The 19,773-nt window shown below is 41.1% G+C and overlaps 1 protein-coding gene across 17 annotated transcripts in view; it reads left to right on the top strand.

Annotated features, from left to right (window-relative positions):
* The window catches only part of celf5a (cugbp, Elav-like family member 5a), a 215,654-nt gene that overhangs the window by 54,149 nt on the left and 141,732 nt on the right, over positions 1–19,773 (top strand). The gene's annotated exons all lie outside the window — the stretch shown is intronic.

Here is a 19,773-nt window from a genome sequence, read left to right as displayed (position 1 = left end):
AAGCAATTACTCATTTTGTGTAATGAAAACCTTAACACCAATCATCGAAGCTTTACACCGTGCTAGCGCTTTATGTAATATTATAGGTTCCCTTCTCCCACCCCTGCTGCCATCCCTCGGGTGTCGCAGCAGACGTTTACTAAATAACATAATTTGTAATGGCTGAAGTGATGGCACAACAGGCCTGCTAAGTGAGTGAGCTGAGGAAAGTGTTTTATGGCTGAGGGTTGTTTTTTATTAAAGCAGATCTATGGCAGAGAGCTGCGAGTCCTGGCAGGTCCACTAACAGCAGCCCTGTAGACATCAGTGCCATTAGGTCCTCTGATTACTATGCTAAATGTTTGTCCAACACCATCATCTGCCCAGCAAGGTGTTGCCATAGGAACCCAGGCTTAATTATGTTTTTTTTTTTTTTTTTTTCTTTTTTAAAGGGGTATCTGTTTGTATCCAATGTGCACATACAGCCGGCCTTCAGTTTCAGCCCCTATGAGACCTGCATGATGTGAATGTGCACACGCTAACAGCCGGGCATGTTCGTCAGCAACTCTGTGGCATGAGACAGTGAAAGGCCCGTCCTCCTTTTCTCCTCTCTCTCTTTTGCTCTGCCTAGACTACAATTACCCCTGCACTCCTCTCCTCCACAAAATCACTGTAATTATCTGTAGCCTGCATGGGCATACTGGCTGGCAACAGGTGCCATGTGAATGCTAATCACCTCCCCCCCGGCCACATGCTATTCTTCTGCCTGAACCCTGACAAACCAACTGTCACTGGCAGAAGGAAAGACGCTAGAAAGCTGCACACTCCTTCAGAGCCGCATGTGTGTGGACAGTAATTAAGCTGCTCAGAGATGTTCAGCTTTAGGATGTCAAGTGTTGTGAAAATGTAGATGATGTGTTGAGCATGTATCGTGGACCTGCACAATAATGCATTTTAAAGATAATGTATCGTAAACAAATTGCAACAGTAAGAATGCAAAGTAAAAAAAAAAAGATAGCTGTCTACATTTCTCCCACTGCATGGAGATCTTTGAGAAATTGCTGCACACTCACGTTGTTTTGATGCAGCCAGATAAAGCCCTCAGATTAATTGGTGCCAATTTAATGAGGAAAAAGACTTCGTTTTGGATTTTTTTTCTGCGCTCAGGCGGTTACATGATACTAACATGTCTAAGGCATCTACAACAGCAGTTTGACATAGAAACTGGAGATGCATCAGTTGTGAAAGTCAGGGCTCATACTGTTGAGAATGATGCTGACTACAGAGATATCAGCAGTAACTTTTTTTGATGCCGTCTCTGATTTTGAATGTTGATGCGTTTCAATTGTTGCTCGTAGTCACCCTAATAAAATGCTGACCTTTTCTCTTACTTATGACCAGGAAAACACATGAATCAGTGATGGGGTGCACCAGCCTGCCAACCTTGAATTGATGCAACACAACAGATAAACAAAGGCTTCGGACATTGGTGCATGGCACATCATTTGCTGATGGGCTGATGTACTTCAACAAAGTCGATACTAGCTGATACTGATGTTCACACTGATGTGTCCCTAATAACTGTGAGTGCAAGCAAGTGAGCACTCTGTTTGTGTGGAAATACCACTTTATATTGTCATCACAATACTGAGCAATGTGGCTGCATAGTCCACATATTTTAAATTATGCATGCCCAGTGTACACTGATTTGTGTGTGTGTGTGTGTGTGTGTGTGTGTGTGTGTGTGTGTGTGTGGGCACTGCTTCCTCTTTTCCTTATGGCACTGTGTGTACATGAAGCCAGTCTGCCCAGTGCAGAGACACACACACTCTCTCACACACACTAACACACAGATTTGACATCAATCCATGGAATTAAATGAAGTGTGAAAAACAGGTCAGAGAGGACTTCCTGTCTTTATAAACAGCCTAAACGCTATCCAGATGTTCCATGCCTCCCCTGTCCCAATGAAATCTGCTCACGTCAGCTCTAAATGGCAAAATATAGCCTCTTTAAAGTGATATACACTAACTGAGGCAAGGACATCAGTAGGTAGCACCTCAGCTACTGCTCTTTGACTATGGTCTGGAGTAAAAATGTCAGCTCCTACACCTGTATTTATAGTGCATTTCAGTGTCTTTGCTTGAGTGCTTCACATTGAAAATCAGCAATATCTCTTTATGTCTACTTTTTCTTGGCTGCGCGTGCTGGGAATCGCTTGTTCTTTTTATAGAGCTCACCTGACATGATGGGGATTCACTAGAGGATACTCACCAGTTCACTCACTGTCATGTAAATGCGTATTGAAGAAGGTGAGCACAAGGTGGGGGAGAAGAATCTGGAAAGCCCCAAGCACCACTAGTACCTGCTTTTTCAAAAGGAGCAGGCTCAAAACAGCAAGTTCAAGTTCAGCACATTGGCAAGACAGTAGAAGTACTTGGAGTCAGTGTGTTGTTGTCTGAAGTGGTGGATCAGGTGTCCCCTGTCTCCATGTGGGCGAGTGTATCCTGGCTGTTTGAGCCAAAGTGTCCCACTGGCTCCGCTCTGGTATACATGAAACTACTTCAGATGCATGTTAGTACCAGGACAAGGCTTAATGAATGTAGAACATTTTCTGGCTTTCGCTCTGAATGCGTTACAAAAAAGGGAACAACACAAATGGTGGGGACAGATCAGATCGATCTATGAATAAATGATGATCAGCCTTGCTTTTTATTTGGGAACCCCCAAACTCTCCCTCACACACACACACACACACACACTCACAATAGTGATTGTAGCCTCCTCTCTAGTGGTCGATAGGCTCACCAGCTCGACCTTTCTCTCACTACAACGAGGCAGAGATATCCAGGCCGACTGATTGTCGGCCTTCTTTTTTTTATCCCGCCTCCTGTTCCCTGTTAACTCAGCCATTACTCTGGACACAACCTTTTTGACATGAAGGCCATGTTCAATGTTTAATGCTGTTTGTTTTATATTCCTGCCTCATTTCCTTATCTAAAAATTTATGATGACATTCTCTACCTTCCATAAAATATTCATAAATGTCATTACTAATAACTTTCATAGATCATCTAAATTGATCCTTCTGTCTGCTTTTATCTGTGCTGCACAGCATGGATCCATTAGTTTGGAAGGAGAGACAAGCTGCTCTCATGTTTGGTTGTGTATAGACAGGAGAGAATAGATGTTCTGGTGTGAGAGTGTATGCATTCACGTGTTTGTGTACGGTTTGCATGAATGCTGCTACAGATGTGTTGGCAGATCTGAGAGTTTTCATCTCTCATGCGTCGTCAGTCTGAAACGGTTGTGTCACATTTCAGGTTGCTTAGTTGCATCAGATGCTGATCACCTTTATTTCCCCTACATTACTGATGCATCTGTTCATTTCCTCCACACAGGGGAGGGAGGGAGGGAGGGTGCCTAGGTGGCGCTCCCTTTCTGTTGTGAACTAGAGCCTGAATCCTATCTTTTGAGTGTGTCTCAGCAGGATACACAGCTTGTGGGGGCAGCTTTTGAAACATAAAATTCACATTTAAAGCTCAAACTCTTTTGATGAATGTCTTGGCTTCTGTGTGTAGTAACAGGTCTAGGTGTGAGTCCTCAACCCTTGGTCCATTCATCTGTTGAATATGTAATAGATTTCTCTCCCTCAATGCCCTGTATCCCCTATAAGAAATTCCAAATGTCTCATTAATCATTCAAAGGCTAATTTCACCTACGTGACATATACATTAAGCTACATGCTAAACATATATACGACTAATTTGGCAGAAAGATAACGCATGTCATGAGAAGTCATATATTTCTCTTTCTTCTTTTCATTTTACATCTTTTTCACTTCACTCCCCATTCATCATTTTCAACCACTCATGTCTTGCTCCCTTTCTTATCTTACTTGTTCTGATTGCCACTTTTCTTTTATTGTATGGAGTGCCACTGACTTATTGGATTGCAATTACTTTAATTTTCATCATCACACTCAGACTTTTCAAGATCCAAGGCTTTGATTTGATGGATCACAGCAGGGTGTATCTTCCTCTGTCACTGATGCATTCTCTATGCAAAGACGTGGATGGAAAATATGAGAATATTTTGTACACCTGATCTACTTAATGTCGCTACTCCAGCTGTTTTATTTCATCGCTTCATCTATCTATCTATCTATCTATCTATCTATCTATCTATCTATCTATCTATCTATCTATCTATCTATCTATCTATCTATCTATCTATCTATCTATCCATCTATCCATCTATCCATCTATCCATCTATCCATCTATCTATCTATCTATCTATCTATCTATCTATCTATCACACAAGGCAGCCATCTTGTTTTGCCGTCTTTAGTAGCACAAAGACAGGAGACACAGTAGCACAAAATTAAAGGACTAGTAACATGTTTTCAATTAAGGAGTGGCAGCACGTGTCCATGCATTAAAAAGAAACAAGTTTGACAGTCTTACTGACGATAGAGGCGAGTGAAATAAGACGTCCAGCTTCAATCCCCATCATCTGGAAAACTTTAGTGAACTGTATTGAAATGACAACAATCTGTGGTATTGTTCTCCTTGTTTGTTCCTGTGGATTTGCTGCTTGTCTGTTTTAATGATAGGTCTGCGCCTCCGAGTGTCCTTCTGTCTCCCGTCTGCCACACTGACACACACAGATGAAAGATGAAATGGAGATTGTGACTGATGCAATTACGGTGCTGCTGATTGAAGGAGAGGCCAAATTATCACCGCCCTGATTGGGCTTTGTCTGGACCGAGAGCATGCCGCGCTCTGATTAAAGTGTTGCACAAATGTGTCTGAGTGCCAGTGTTTCTATACGGTGTGTGTGTGTGTGTGTGTGTGTGTGTGTGTGTGTGTGTGTGTGTGTGTGTGTGTGTGTGTGTGTGTGTGTGTGTGTGTGTGTGTGTGTGTGTGTGTGTGTGTGTGTGTGTAGGACAGTGGATTGGCCTTTGATTGAAGAAAGGAAAAAAAGCACTTTGTCATCTTTGACCTTCTCTTATGAGGTCTTTCTGCACAATGCACAGAGTTATATTTTGTGCTGTCAGTGCCTGTTTGAATTCCCGTCTCTTTGTATGCAGTACGTATTTATTTTTTGAACATGCTTCTTTTCACCCAGGCTTTCTTATTTCACCCATATTTTCTACAGTCAATTTTAAAACCCCAGTTTATATTACCAACTCAAATATCTGCTGCAACATCCTCCCTGCACCACTGGGGGCTTCGTATCTGTCTCCCTCCATCTTTTTCCTTGTCCTGAGATGTAACTTACTGCTCCTTCCATTCCTTTCACTCTCTGTGTGTCTGTGTGTTTTTCTCATGGATTTTTATTCTGTCTTCCTCCACCCCCCTCCTTCTTTCCCTGTCTTTTTCTCTCTCTGTCTGTCTGTCTCTCTATCTCTCCCTCTTTATGGTTTTGGGCCTCCCTCTCATCTCCTGCTCCACTCTTGCATCAGTCTTTTTCAAACAGCTTGTGTTCAGCTGAGCCCCAACTTCAAACATACATTTTAAAAGAAGCGAAACTATCTCATGTTAGAAAAAAAAAAGCCCCTGAGTCTTATTTGCCTAGCACTGCCACATTCTCTCCCTCCTCTCTTTCTCTTTCTCTATTTCCATCCAGCCCTCCATGCATCCCTCCTCATCCAAAATGTTGTTTGTTTATCATCATTGGAGCATTCTAGCTCCAGGTTGTTGCATCAGAATTAGCAGCCTGAGTAGCCCTGATGCACGTGTGTGTGTGCGCATGTGTGAAGGCTGGTACTGTAGGTTCATTTCTGATTTCACAGGGAGGTAGTTGGTCCCTGTGGCTGATCCCAGCAGCCAGCTGCTGGCTGTAGACTATTGCAGCCTCCCAGCATGGCAGCATGGAGGTAACACACATCATATAACTCTCCCCCACCCATTTTTTTTTTCCTGCTCAGAACGAACTTGAAAGGCTTTACTCTCTCTCAGCAGGCGCCTGATCCCTCTCTCTATCCTCCATCCATCCATCCATCCTTTCCTCCATCTTTCCCTCTCCTTGCTCGCGCCCGCTCTAGACTGTAATACAAGGCCTTTAAATAATTACACACAGAAGTCCTCCAGAGCGGCCGAATGGGGAGCTTGGGCTCAGTAAAATTTAACCCTTTCAACCGTGCATCGTTTCTTTATGCCTCCTTAGTATAGCCCACCGAGGGGAGAAGCCGTGATCATCTTGTATGTGTGTCTCTGTGCCAGCTCGCTTCACTGTTTTAAAACCAAGGCTGATGTAATCTGTGGGAAAACCAGTTTTCTAGTGACAGAGTATCTGGCTTGAGATCCAGAGGCTTTATCTGTAAAGGGAATCTGTCAGCTGAGAGTGCTCTGAGTGACACGGTCTCAGAAAGGGGGGATGATCCTTGCTTAAGAGTTTAGGCAGATCAGAGGTTAGCTTTCTCTTTGGCTCATGCTGATGATATCACTTGAAAAAAAAGACCAATTTTCTATTTTAAGGACCTTTATTTTGGTGAAGAGGAACTTTTTCCCGTAGGTTTGCCTCTACTTTGTTCTTCACAGATGTACAAAGACTTTCTGCCTTACATTCTTAAGGACTGACTTTGAAAAAAACACTCACTCTGGGGCACGTATACACTGCTGTTGACAAAGTGTGAGTAAAGGTGGATGGAGATAAATGACCAAAGATTTGATGGAAACAACTTTAAAACAAGACGTCATAGCTGTGCAATATCTTTAGTACGACCAAGAAGCAGTATAGCACACAAACAAACCCAAACAGCACATGATTCAAACTCCATCTTTGTGAGGAGGCATTTCAGAAAGTAGCACAGAAGCAACTCTCGCCCACTGAACACTCCAAACTAAGATCATGTGGAAAGGCTACACAAGGCAGAGGACTACTGTACCCTCAATAGTGAAGCTGCACTTTTCACCATCTCACCTGCCAAGTGTAGGTTGCTTCAGATTCGGCTGCTGGGATTTGGCTTTACTTGGTCTCCCACTGATGTATATACGCCTGAAGAGGGTTGGTGGATGCAGACTCGCTCGCAGCTTGAGTCCTGCTAATGCAGATGGCTGCTTCTGCTGGTGTATTGGTAGGGTTTATGTGCAATGCCAATGAATATTTATGTGTTTAACGCACATTTGTGGTGGGAGGCCCCTGTGGATATGAGAACAAGACTTTGACTCAGAGCCTTAGCAAGTGTCACGGGGGTGGAAGGGGCATTCGAGTGCAGCTTAGGGGGATGAGCATTTCTTTTTATACCAGCTTTATGGCTTATAATGTCTTTGTCTTCATCACTGGGGATGGAATATATACATAATGAGAAAAAATGTGTAGGCTGTCCCCCATTGGTTTAGATTCTGATATATACAGTTATTCATTATAAAGTGAAGGTTGTAGGTGTAGAGAAGGAAAATATATGCAAGTACAGCATAGGTCAAAAACTAAGTTATGGGACATGTTATTAAAGAACTATAATAAAGCCTGTACAATACCAGGGCTGTGAAGAGACAAAAAAATGATACAGATAATCTTATGGTAAAATGTTGATTTCTGCCGTTCATATTGATTCATCAAATGGATCACAGAAAACCTGAAATTTCTGTGATCAAATTTCAGTTATTGAGTAATCTATCGAGTATACTGGTGAGTAATTGAGTATTCAAAACTTAAAACAATGAAATTCCTCTGTTTTAGTGATATACAGGCTTATCTTTTTTTAATTCTAGCTTAACAAAATGTTACTCTAGGTTCATCAGACTGGCTGGTGAAGGCTTAGGTGTAATACTTTTGTGATGCAAAAACTATACCCCAGATATTTCTGTAAAAGACTTTGCTGATAGTTACTAAAGTAGAAAGACAGAGAGGGTAAATGCTGATAAGCTGTGTTTGTGTGGCCGCTTTAAACAAAGCCTCTATTTTTTAGGGCTGCAACGATTAGTCGACATAATCGACTTGTCGACTATAAAAAATCAATTGACGCAAATTTTAATAGTCGACTCGTATTATTGTTTTCATTGTTGTTGTGATATGGTGAAAAGAAACACTGGGGGTAATGCCCATCTGTTCATCAAGTTCATACATGAGGAACATTGATGAGGAAAAATCTCTGCGCCCTGACCGCGCTGCGTGCTGACGGAGGCTCTGCATCTCCGGCTTGGACAGCCTGACAGCTCCTGGTGTTTAGCGCATGATAACGTGATTTAGAGAGTCTCCTTCGATCTCAGTTTTAAATTGTCCCAGCTCTAATCATGGTGACCTCCATTCCCGTAGATGTCACAGTTTAGGTTGCAGTCTTGCTCCTAAAGCAGTGATGGTGAACTATCAAAGACAGCGAGGGCAACTTGTGAAAAAAAACTGGTATTCCAAGGTATAGGTTGCTGTCTTCAGATCATTTCAAAGTTCTGCCTCTCAGAATAATTTAAAACACTTCATGTCTCTGTACGGAGATGCAGAGAGGAGCTCAGTTTTGTGTTTAGGCAGCTGCTCTTCATCCTTCTAGGTGTTTTTGTCTCTCTGCACTGCCCTCAGTTTCACCCGTTGCACGCAGCCACAACACAGACAGGCTGTTGAAATTCACATTCTGCTTTGGGGAAATCCTTTTCATTGAGGCTTTAGTTACTGTCAGTGCTATTTCAAATGATTTGGTGTACGTTCAGAGACCATCTCTCTGCCAACACTGTGTACAAGTTGTTTAAAAACAAGAGATCCAAGTTTTACTGTTGCTGTATTAAAATGGGTATCTCTAAGTCATATGATTTACTGGCAACAAATGTGTAGGTACAGACATCCCTTTGCTATGATAGTTTGGGATGGAAGTCTGAAGTTCAATATTTTTTACTTTATTAACAGAAAGTTGTTCATTAATCCACTTTAAATTATGTAAAGGATTTGAATTTTTGGCAACGTTAATTACGTATTGTGATATGTTTCAATTCCCAGCCTCCTAACAGTGTCAAAAACATTAGGGTATAATAAGAAAGCAGATGCATTCAGACATAGTTCAGATTAGTTTATGTGTGTGTGTGTGTGTGTGTGTGTGGGTTTGACCAACATTGTGATCTTGTTGTTCCCTCGGTGAAGCAGGAGCGTAAATTTCTCTTTAGGACCTTTCATGCGAGTGTCAGATTGCACTCGTGGCAAAACTTAAAATGATAAAACCACAGAGGAAATTTTGAATTGATTGCCTAGGTGGGGTTTGCAGACTTTGATATGCAAGAGTGTAATAATGTGGCATACTCCGCCTCTTTAGTGCTTCCCTGTTGAGCATGTACTGTATACAGAACAAGGCCTCCACTAATCAAATCCTTTCTCTCTTTTTCTCCCCCATGCCATCGCCTCTGGTGCACCTCCAACATCAGGTAAGAAATTGTTCTATCATTCCACCAATCAATAGCAATATGGCTTGTAGCTAGCTGCACACTGACACCGTGTACGCTCAAAGATTTAGATGTGTGCAAATGGCAGCTGTGATATTTTACTCCCTACACCAACAATATTATCAGAGCCCAGGTGGAGCAGCACAGTAAATCCACCTCTCGTCCTTTTGTTTGGATCTTTTATCAAGACTGATACTTCCCACGTAATGAAAGCTATTTGGCAAGAGCTGTCGCTGTGTGGTGTCCTGGGAGGCAGCTAAAGATGCTCTGGCTCGCAGTGAAAACAGCCCAGCTCCCGGCTCTGGCAGCTGTAGTGCTGCTGCTGCTGCTGATGGCGCTGTGTGATGCTTCTCCTCAGCTCCCCTCAGTTTATGACGAATGGTAGGGTGCTGAATGGGCTAACAGAGGGGCAATGCCCATTGGTTTATTAGCAGGGCAAGCCACTGTGGACAAACACAACTCTTTACTTGTTGCTCATGTGCTGAGGGCCCAAACATGTTTGTGAATATGCAGGCACAACTGATATTAACAGGCAAAATGTTGTGCATGCCAGCTGATACAATGACAGAAAACTCAAGAAGTACCATTTATTCCTGGTATTTCTCATATGACCAAATCACTGTGATAACCTTTTAAATGACATCCATAAGTAGGGCTGAACGACTTTAGAAAACAGTCTAATTGAGATTTTTTTGACTAATATTGCAACTGCAATTTAGCGTGCATTTTTTATTAAATTTATTTAGTTATTTATTTTGGGGGAGGGGGTATTTTCTGCATTATTCAACACTAGACTATCAACATATAAACATTCTTTCCTGAACTTTTTAATTGGAAAATTAAAGGAACGGTGTGAAATTTTACTGATCTCCGGTTGTCAGTAAGAGTAACACACCAATCACAATTTTCTGGTATCCCAAAATTAGGGCTGAACGGTTTTGGAAAATAATCTATTTGGGATTTTTTGGACTTATTTTGCGATTTAGCATGTAGATTTGTTTTGGGGGGGACATTTATCTTCTGCATTATTCACTATACAGAAAAACTAGTAATTCTATAGTACGACCAACATGACAAAGGATACTATCAATATATTAAAAAAAAAAAATCCTGCAATTTTTGATTGAAAAAGAAAAAGGAACACTGTGAAATTTTACTGACCTCCAGTTTCCAGTAAGAGTAACAAAGTATACAAACAGAGTGAACGAGGGACAATCCTTGTCCACAGAATTCTGATTTTAATATTAAAATTTTTCCTTTTTTCTCAGAAAAATAGTAAGAAAAAAATTGGACTTATTTATTTATTTATTTATTTTTCAGAGGCCCTAATCCTCTTCTGTAAGGTATGGCTCTGCGGCCATAGTCATTCTTTTGCTGTAGCTCAAAGGTTTTTGCCAGAAAAAGAAACAAAACAGCAGATTGACTTTTGCATGTTTTGAAGAAGAACAAATACAAGCAACTGTATTTCCTCCAGGTCTGTGTACATAAAACTTTTTTTTTCTTTTTAATTGCAGCCTTTTGCGATTTGAAAACTGCATTATATCATGTTGCGATGTCGGTTTCAATTTGATTACTTTTTCAGCCCTACCCAAAATCAAGGAAATCGGCACCGAACGATCAGTGCATGTCTAGTAACAAACCATACATTAACTATGTTCCCTCCAGGTCTGTGTACATGAGACTTTTTATTTTAAATTGCAGCCTTTGCGCTTTGAAAATGGCATTTTATCACCTTGCAATATAGGTTTCATTGCAGTTAATTGTTCAGACCTATTCATAAGTCATCAACTGATGTGCCATTACCCTTTTAATTACCAAGCCACTATAGTTTCCCCAACCTGCAACCCTTTGGCCCTGACCTGAACTGTAGCTCATGAAGGAGAGGTTTTCCTTGTGATTAGCTGCTCTTCAGTAGTTGATCCACCCACAATGCCAACACCTTTTTATCACAAATTTCATTATTGACATTTCGAAATGTTCAAACTGCTCTTACAACTCATCTTGCCCTCAAAGAGCAGGCTCAGCACTATCCCTGTGTCTATACTGTCCTTCATTTGCTCCATCAAGCCCCCACCTCCAACCCCTATGCTCCCTACTTTTTATCACTTAGTCACTCACACTCCCTCTCTCTCCATCCTAACTATAAGAGCTCTCAGAGGGCCACAGCCCAAACTGCCGGCCCTGTCTGTCTATTAATAAATGGCATTAACCACCTGGCCCTTCAGGGACTATTCATTTTAAAGATGAACTACCTTAAAGTACAACACAATGCCGTCTCATTTTTACTGCTTCCTCATTACTGCTCTGGGCGGCTCGAGACTCATCACCGACCCTCCTCCTCTGCCCCCTTATTCCAGCATCCCTCTATCTTCTCCTCCTGTCTTAACCACTCCCTCTTCTCGCTGTCTTTGTGAGCGAAAAAAGCGTCTAGAGAATCCACAGCTAAATCAATAGCAGAACAAGAAAAATGATCATGATCACAATGGTGAGAAAAGTTGCCTTTTCTCCAGATGGATTTCCAATTCTGCTAAACTCCCATCAACTCAACGGTTTGGCCTTTTGTATAGACAGAGTCCCAATTCCCAGCTGTGTAAATGCACTTATAGTGATTGTGATGATAAATGTAGGCCCTTGCGTTAAAGTGTTTTATACTTATATAATTAGCATAATAATCAAGTTCATTGTGGAGTGGCGTGCTATGCAGTACCATGAGCGTTTTCATTCGTAGCAATTACTGTTATAAACGTGCTACAGTAGCTGTGTATCTGCACAATAAGCTGCTTGGGCCAATTTACTGTGATCCATGACAATGTGGTACAGTGCTGGCCTGCTAAATCATTTACAGAATAACATATGGAGCCTGTTCTTTGCTTTAATTACACTCCCTAAATAAGCTTCAGTATCATGCTTACTAAATCCTCAGAGGACAGCTACTTCTGCGATCAGAAAGATCACTACTGTTGAAAAAAGAAACCACAACAGCATTTGATTGGCAGTCTTATCTCATTTACTCATTATAGTTTTTTTAAAGGGAGTTCTCCACGTTGCCTTTTTGTTTTCATAGAAGATGAATCAGAATGCCTGGAATTGTTGCACACGTCTTCCCTTGTGTCTGAGTGTCAAAATATTTGTTACGGGTTTGTTTTAAAACCCTGGCAAACGGGTGAAGGGAAAGCTTGAAGTTGTAGAGGAACAGCCTCATTATGCACACCAAGCCGCGCAGTTATTCCGTATGAAGTAAAGATAAAAGAAAGAGAAGAGCTGAAAGCAAGAAGAAATAAAGAACATAGTATAAAAGAATATGGGGGAAAAAAGATGAGGCTTGAAGGAATAGAAATGTGAAAAGAAAGGGAACTGGATCAAAAGGATAAGGGGGAGGAAGGAAGAAAGGAAAAAACCATGTGTTTCTAAAAACGTAGCAAAATAAAAAGTGAGAGAGATCAAATTATAGCATGAGATAGTGACTCCACTGGTGTGATTGGTTTATCAGCTGAGCTTAATGGTTTAAAGTGTCTGTGTCTGACTTTTTCTCTGAAGTCTTGGAGACAATTTTAAATACCCCATGCTGATATGGCTAATGTTAATTAAAAAACTGAATGCTTCAGCCGTTATTGTGAGATGTTTGAAGCACAAGATCCATTGTTTCTTTTCCTTTTACTTCTTTTTGTCTTTTCGTTTATACACAAAATATAAAATAAATTCACTAAAATGTTATATTAATCCAGTGTTTCCTTTAATAGACATTTCATTATTCAGATCGCCAAGTCGCTCCTGTTGTCTGTTGCTCTCATTTTCATAACCTTTTTGTTTAGAAACAGTTTTAAAACAAGACCAACAGCATTTAAGCCTGAAATTCATGAGAATTGTTCTCTATTCCAAGTCTGGACGATTCGTGATGAAAAACAAACTTTCTGTCGATCACAAATCGCCCATCCAACAACATGCTTACCGCACTTCAACTGAATGTCCAGGAAGATCCTCTCTACATGACTGAAGATGAAGCTTTGCAGCTTAAGTAAGGCCACACCTGAGAAGTAACTGTGGCTAGGTGTAGCACAGTAAGGCTCAAAATTTTACCACGACCCTGCATCCTCCACCACGCGTGAAAGCTGGTTATTGAGAGCAAAGAAGCCTCTTTTTTTCAGGCTTTGGGTGGTCATTGCTATATTTCTCAGCTTAGCCCAACAAAGTAATGATTGCTGGCAGGATTTTGCTGGCACCAACACCAACACTGGTTTTATCCCTTTCATATTCTGATTATTAGCAATAACCTGGTTGCACACGGCCGTGTTAACACTGATAACCCTTTTTAAAAAACAGAATATGCTTATATTTCGGCTTTTAAAAACCCGAAAATCACCTCTGGGTAACTCCTTTTCCAACCCGAATTTATGGTCATGTCCTATCAGGATATACCCGTCGAAAGGAAAACTAATTTGTGTTCGGCGCAATTTCTGTTCGCAAGGAATCTTGGTCTTTTGGGTCCAAGAAGTCCACCATGCTGCTGCTGCTTCTGTTGTTGTTGGATACAGTAAGAAAAAGCAGAAGTGAGGCGCATGCTGTCAAGAATAAGGATGGGTACCAAATTAAGTAATTTTTTAGGTACCAACCAAATTCCGTCTGTAGTACCGGGTATCGATTCATTCACAATCAAAAGGTACTTTGTCTAGGTACCTAAATGCATCCTTGTGACTGTGAGGGTGTGGAAGAGTAGACGATTTTCCATGCTGGACATGAACACAGCATTACAAGGGTATATATTGAAGAATAAATATGTTTAATTTAAAAAAAAATACATTTTATTATTAAACAAATTGATGTTTTTTTACCACATAAACACATAAAAGTACCGAAAATTGGTACCGTTGTACCAATACTGATTGCCATGTACAGGGGATCGGTATGGTTTCAAAAGAAAGAAACTGGAATATCGACCTTAACCCGAATACTGACTGCATGTAAACATAGCCACCGTTGCACTTTTTGGAAAATTCTTGTTGATATTTGAGAAATTGATATTTGAGAAAAACAATTACATTGGCAGTACAAAAGAAGTATTTCCTATCAACTCTTTCTATTGCCTGTGCTTCATGGGCATTGTAAATACTTTTTTATGGCTTTCCGTTATCAACACTTCAGAATTAGCCCATTCAGCTGGCATGCTAATCTTTGTACCCAGCACACATTAACATTTTAAGTTTTTATCTGATAATGCAAATAAAACTGTGTATCCTTAAGGAAAGCGAGCTAATGCTACCTGGTGTATAGTATCAATGATGCCAAACTGCTCCAGCATGTGTTCTTGTGTTGGTGTAGATGGAAATTGTGCATCTTTTAGCCTTTAGTATGTTCATTTCTCGTGATGGCAGCAGAGTTCACACCAGCTTCTGTGTCACGAGTGTTTTAAATCATGTGCGTTTTTCAAACAAAAGTACAGCTCACGTTTGTACAGTGCGTAACAAGCAAATAGGCATCCACCTCTATTCAAATGATTATAAAAACCATAAAGAAAATGTTACATATATATGTTTTTATTCCAGTGGTGCTGGTCACGTGGTTGGGCATGTCTGAAAAAATAAACAAATAAATGAATGAATAAATAACTTCACAAAGTATTCAGTGAGAACGCGTTCATTAGTATGTCTCATTTGTTTGAATAATTTATACATTTTTTTCAGCTCTGTATTTATATGTACGTTTACCATCTGAAAACCTATGGCCCAGTGTGCAGCGGGATGAAAGCAGTTGCACACCATTTCTTTGAAGATGAGTTCAGAGGCAGCGGTGCACACGTGCTCTCTGTTCACTAACATACATTTCTACAACTAACACTGCAGAAATATGGTCCACACACCCACACACCTTTTCCTCTACACAGGTGTTCGGGCAAAGCAATTATTGAGACACTTTACGCACAGATCCAGATGCATGCTTCGATGCATGTAGATACATACTTACTTGAATTAAAGCACACATACAGGCTCCCTCTGAGTAGCTGGTAGTTGTGAAGACTCTTCTCAAAGAATAGGCTCCACTGCCTCTCCCTCTCTGTTCAGTGACAGACGTACTGTATAGTTCTGTTAAACCACTGAGTCGGAAAAAAAATTGCTCTGTTTAACGGAGACGCGTCAATCACTTCCTCTCAAAAAGCCATCTGGCATCTTCTTGGCAGTGGCTAGTATTTATGGAGGGTATAATTATATTAAGATTGTATGACTGATTATTTGGCAAGAAAAGAAGCAGACTTATTTGGCTTCACTCGCTGAAGTTTTCTACTTTTTAAAAAACTATTCCAACATGCTGTGCAACCTGCTGTCAAACAGTGAAGTCAAGGTTGTGCACCCAAAGCCCTTAATACATCACCACAATTTATTTTTCCAGTGTTATAATGGCATGTTTCCTCAAATGTGACCATGTTCATGTGGCTACATTTAAAGTGTAATTTAAACTTCCCACCAAATAGATAAGAAGGCATAATTTGACAGCTCAAAAAGCCATTTCAACACAGCAGAGCAACTGTAGCTACTGTAGCCGCCTGGCTTGACATTCTATCATGTTTGTATCCTCCCACATTGAATATGCAATCAAATCGCTCCCCTAGCAGATGAAATGGCATCCAGTTGACTCTTATATCCTCCACATGCATGATGTGAAGGCTGCTCATAGCGAGTGCGTATGCGTGATGGGGGGCTGTGCCAGCCCTTGGGATCTGGTCTGTGATGAAACATTCAAGAGGAGTTGCCAAAGGAGTGTATTCAACACCAGGCTGTAAAATGAAGCTCTGGAAAAGCAATCTCCACTCACAGAGACCTATTGCTTTCATTACCACGGAGCTCTGTGCATCAAAGGCTGTATTTTACTAAGATAAACGTTACATCGTGATTCTTCTATGGTGGGAGGATCTAAATGGTCATTTGCATACCTTAAGCATGCATGCTATGTGCACAAAGCGCTGGATAAAAACATAGCTGGAATCTTTTTATTTCATCCTGAACCTACCATACATTGTGAGGCATAGAGCGTGTATATTATGCTTATCCCACACATATTAAATGAAGATAAATAGATTAAATTAATCTATAGTATCTGTGCTAAAGGCTCTGATTTATGTGACTCTTTGCTGATTCAGACCCTGCAGTGATTTATGAGCACTTTTACAGCTGATAATTTACAGTAGCACATTGTTCATTCTGTGCACTGAAATATGAATCCACATGTTTGTGCGTATACACATGGAAACGCTTCAAGCACAGACAGTGAACGGAGAGCAGAGGTTCACGTGTGTGTTTGTAGAGGTGAGAGAGGGAGCAGTCAGCGTTTGTTTAGCTAATCAGGCAAATGAGTGTCATAAAGCAAGCCAGAGGCAGGACGAGAGCAGAGTGCAGCACAGAGGAAACCCACTGAGGATAAAATCTCCTCCCCTTTGGGAATATTCCCACCCTACCCCAACCAACCCACAGCACACATGTTACATTTCGGCAATTAAACATCGACTGATGTCCTGACTGATCAAGGCTGCTGGGCCAAGGTGACACCCAGTGAAGTGTCACATTGCTTTATGAGAGGTGCACTGCAGCTCTCTCCGTGCACTGACCTGAGGGTGCCTTCATGCACTTTGAACACTGAAACGTGTTTTTTTGGGGGGGAAAATGTAAATATTGTTATTTTCTTAAAAAGGCCTTGGTTTTTTCAAAAATATTTTGCAGCCAGGGCTGCATGGTAGCGCTGCAGCCTCACAGCAAGAAGGTCACCACTTTGATTCCCAGCTTGTGTGGAGTTTGCATGTTCTCCCCGTGCATGCGTGGGTTCTCTCTGGGTACTCCAGCTTCCTCCCACAGTCCAAAAACATGCCCATCAGGTTAATTGAACTCCCTAAATTGTCCCTAGGTGTGAGTGTGTGTGAATGGTTGTCCGTCTCTATGTGTCAGCCCTGGGATTGGCTGGCGACCAGTCCAGGGTGTACCCACCTCTCGCCCAATGACAGCTGGGATAGGCTCCAGCCACCAGCGACCCTGAACAGGATAAGCGGTTCGGTTAAGAAAATGGGTGGATGGATTTTGCAGTCATGAAGACAATCGCTGATCTCTCAAGAAACATGGCAGGAGTTGTTTTTTTCATGTTAATGTTTAGTACCAAAAGTGCAAATTGTGCAGCTTTAGGTGCAACTGACCACAAGTGTTGGGAAACTGCTGGGATGGCCGGACTTCTTTCATGTACATTGATTTTGCTGGTGCTGCGTTGACTTCTAAATGATTTTCTTGAGACTTGTTTGTTTCCTACCGTTACCGTCCTACAGTTGACTTACAGTCTGAGCACTTAAATGGTTTACACTGACACAATTCTAAAGATTACGTTTCTGAGAACACTATGAGACTAAATCTACATTTTGTCTTACCCACACACTGAGAACAGTCAACTGCTGGGTTATGAAATATTTTACCCATTATGGGTTATTTATGTTAGATTTGGGTTGTTTTTGTGCAACTCAAGTGCTGTTAAAATCCATCAACCCACTCAACCCCTAGGTTGTTTGTGATGACGTGACGTGTGACGTCACGTCATCACGTCGACAGGCATGCTCCACCAACCAGACACTATGCCAGGCTCTGTACACTGAGCACTCACACGTTTTAGCACCTTTACAATTAAATGTTCTTTGTAACTAAACTTCAGGTAACTGCTTTTACATTTTAAGACAATAGTTTTAGAAAAGTAATTTATATTGTGAACGTTTTATAACTGTCAGTGAGGAGGACACGTAGTAGATACATGACCCTGCTGTATGTTGCGATGCTGTGTGTGGAGTACAGGCAGTCTTTACCACTCATGGTACAGGACAGGCTGTCGGTGCACCACAGCTCCATAAAATATGTATACACTGAAGTTGAATTGGACCAACATTTTAATGCATGTATTGGTTAATTCAAAGGATAAGTTCGGTTTATACAGCTTTTACATTGTTTATAGAATGAAGTAGAACAAAATACTCACCCAGAAGGTTTTCCTGATCCAAGCAGTGCTTCGGGAGATATTTAGATCCAAAATCGTGCAGCAGACGTCCGTATAATGGGATCCATCGGGGCATAGATATCACTGCTCCTAAAACTGCATTAATCGTCCAAAAACTCGTGTTTTTCACCAATATTCCATCATGGTCTGCTCCGAGATAGTCCTCTGCTGCAGTCTGTGTCACTCCAGACAGCACTGAGTGGCTGTAATGACCTCTGAACTCACAAAGACTTTGTGTACGTTTGCCCCTCAAAGAGGACTATCTCGGAGCAGACCATGATGGAATATTTGTGAAAAACACAAGTTTTTGGACGATTAATGCAGTTTTAGGAGCGGCGCTGTCTATGGCCCAATGGATCCCATTATATGGACGTCCACTGCACGATTTTGGATCTAAATATCTCCCGAAGCACTGCTTGGATCAGGAAAACCTTCTGGGTGAGTATTTTGTTCTACTTCATTCTATAAACAATGTAAAAGCTGTATAAACCGAACTTATCCTTTAACCGAGCATTTGGGTAGATTACTGAAAAAATATACATAGTTGAAAACAACTCTGAATTGTAATTAATTTGACCCAGAATTTGGGTCAACTATTTAACTCATCTTTTGGGTTAGAATGGATCAACCCATCCTACTGGGTCAAACTAACTGCTGCTCAGCCGGTGCTATAATGACCGAGCAGTTTGTTATTAAAAAGCCCAAACTGAGTTATTTTTAACCCAACACTTTTTAGTCTGCATTTCCTGCCACTTTTGGTTAAAACCATTATTTGATAGCTTAAGGTATAGAAACTATAAAAAGGCATTTTTGTGTGCCTTTGATTGGCTCAATCTACAGAGAAATAGCTGATGCTCATGGATATACAATAATTTATTTAGTGTAATGCACTTAGCTATTCTGAGTTACAGCATGCTTTCTAAAAAAATAGCTCTAAATAGTCTGAACTTGTGGCCATTAAAAAACTCTAAAGGAAGTTAAACTATTGGGTGCACTCCTAGGCACTAACATTGAAAATTGAAGACACGGTCATAGCTCTAAAAATCCAAGATAAAAAGGGGACTAAAAAAGTAGGAATAAAGGAAAAGTGTGTGGAAACTGTAGGTATATTGTGAGTGAATGGCTGTAGGTAGCATCTGTCTGCTTTTTTTGGACCATGTGTGTCTTTGTGTTATGTCTTCTGCCAGAGAGACAGAGCAGATCCCAAAGGAGAGATGCAGGTTAATCAGACATGTTGCTCTGAATTAGAGTTTCACAGCCTGTCACCAGCAGCACCCACACTGATTTCCTCAGCCAGCCTCTGTGCTTTCTCGACACCAAGTTGCTCAGCTGTAATGGAGATAACTGCCGTGTAATAGACTTTTTTTGTCGTATCCACTGGTGTCAAAGCAGCATGGGTTGCCTGTGACATGGTTA

Source organism: Halichoeres trimaculatus, unplaced genomic scaffold (assembly GCF_033239565.1).
Source record: "Halichoeres trimaculatus isolate MK-OKI-2021-1 unplaced genomic scaffold, fHalTri1.1 fHalTri1_scaffold_4, whole genome shotgun sequence".
In the NCBI taxonomy this organism is placed as follows: domain Eukaryota; kingdom Metazoa; phylum Chordata; class Actinopteri; order Labriformes; family Labridae; genus Halichoeres; species Halichoeres trimaculatus.
The sequence above is the reverse complement of the archived record's forward strand: the minus strand, read 5'-3'. Positions and strand labels throughout refer to the sequence as shown.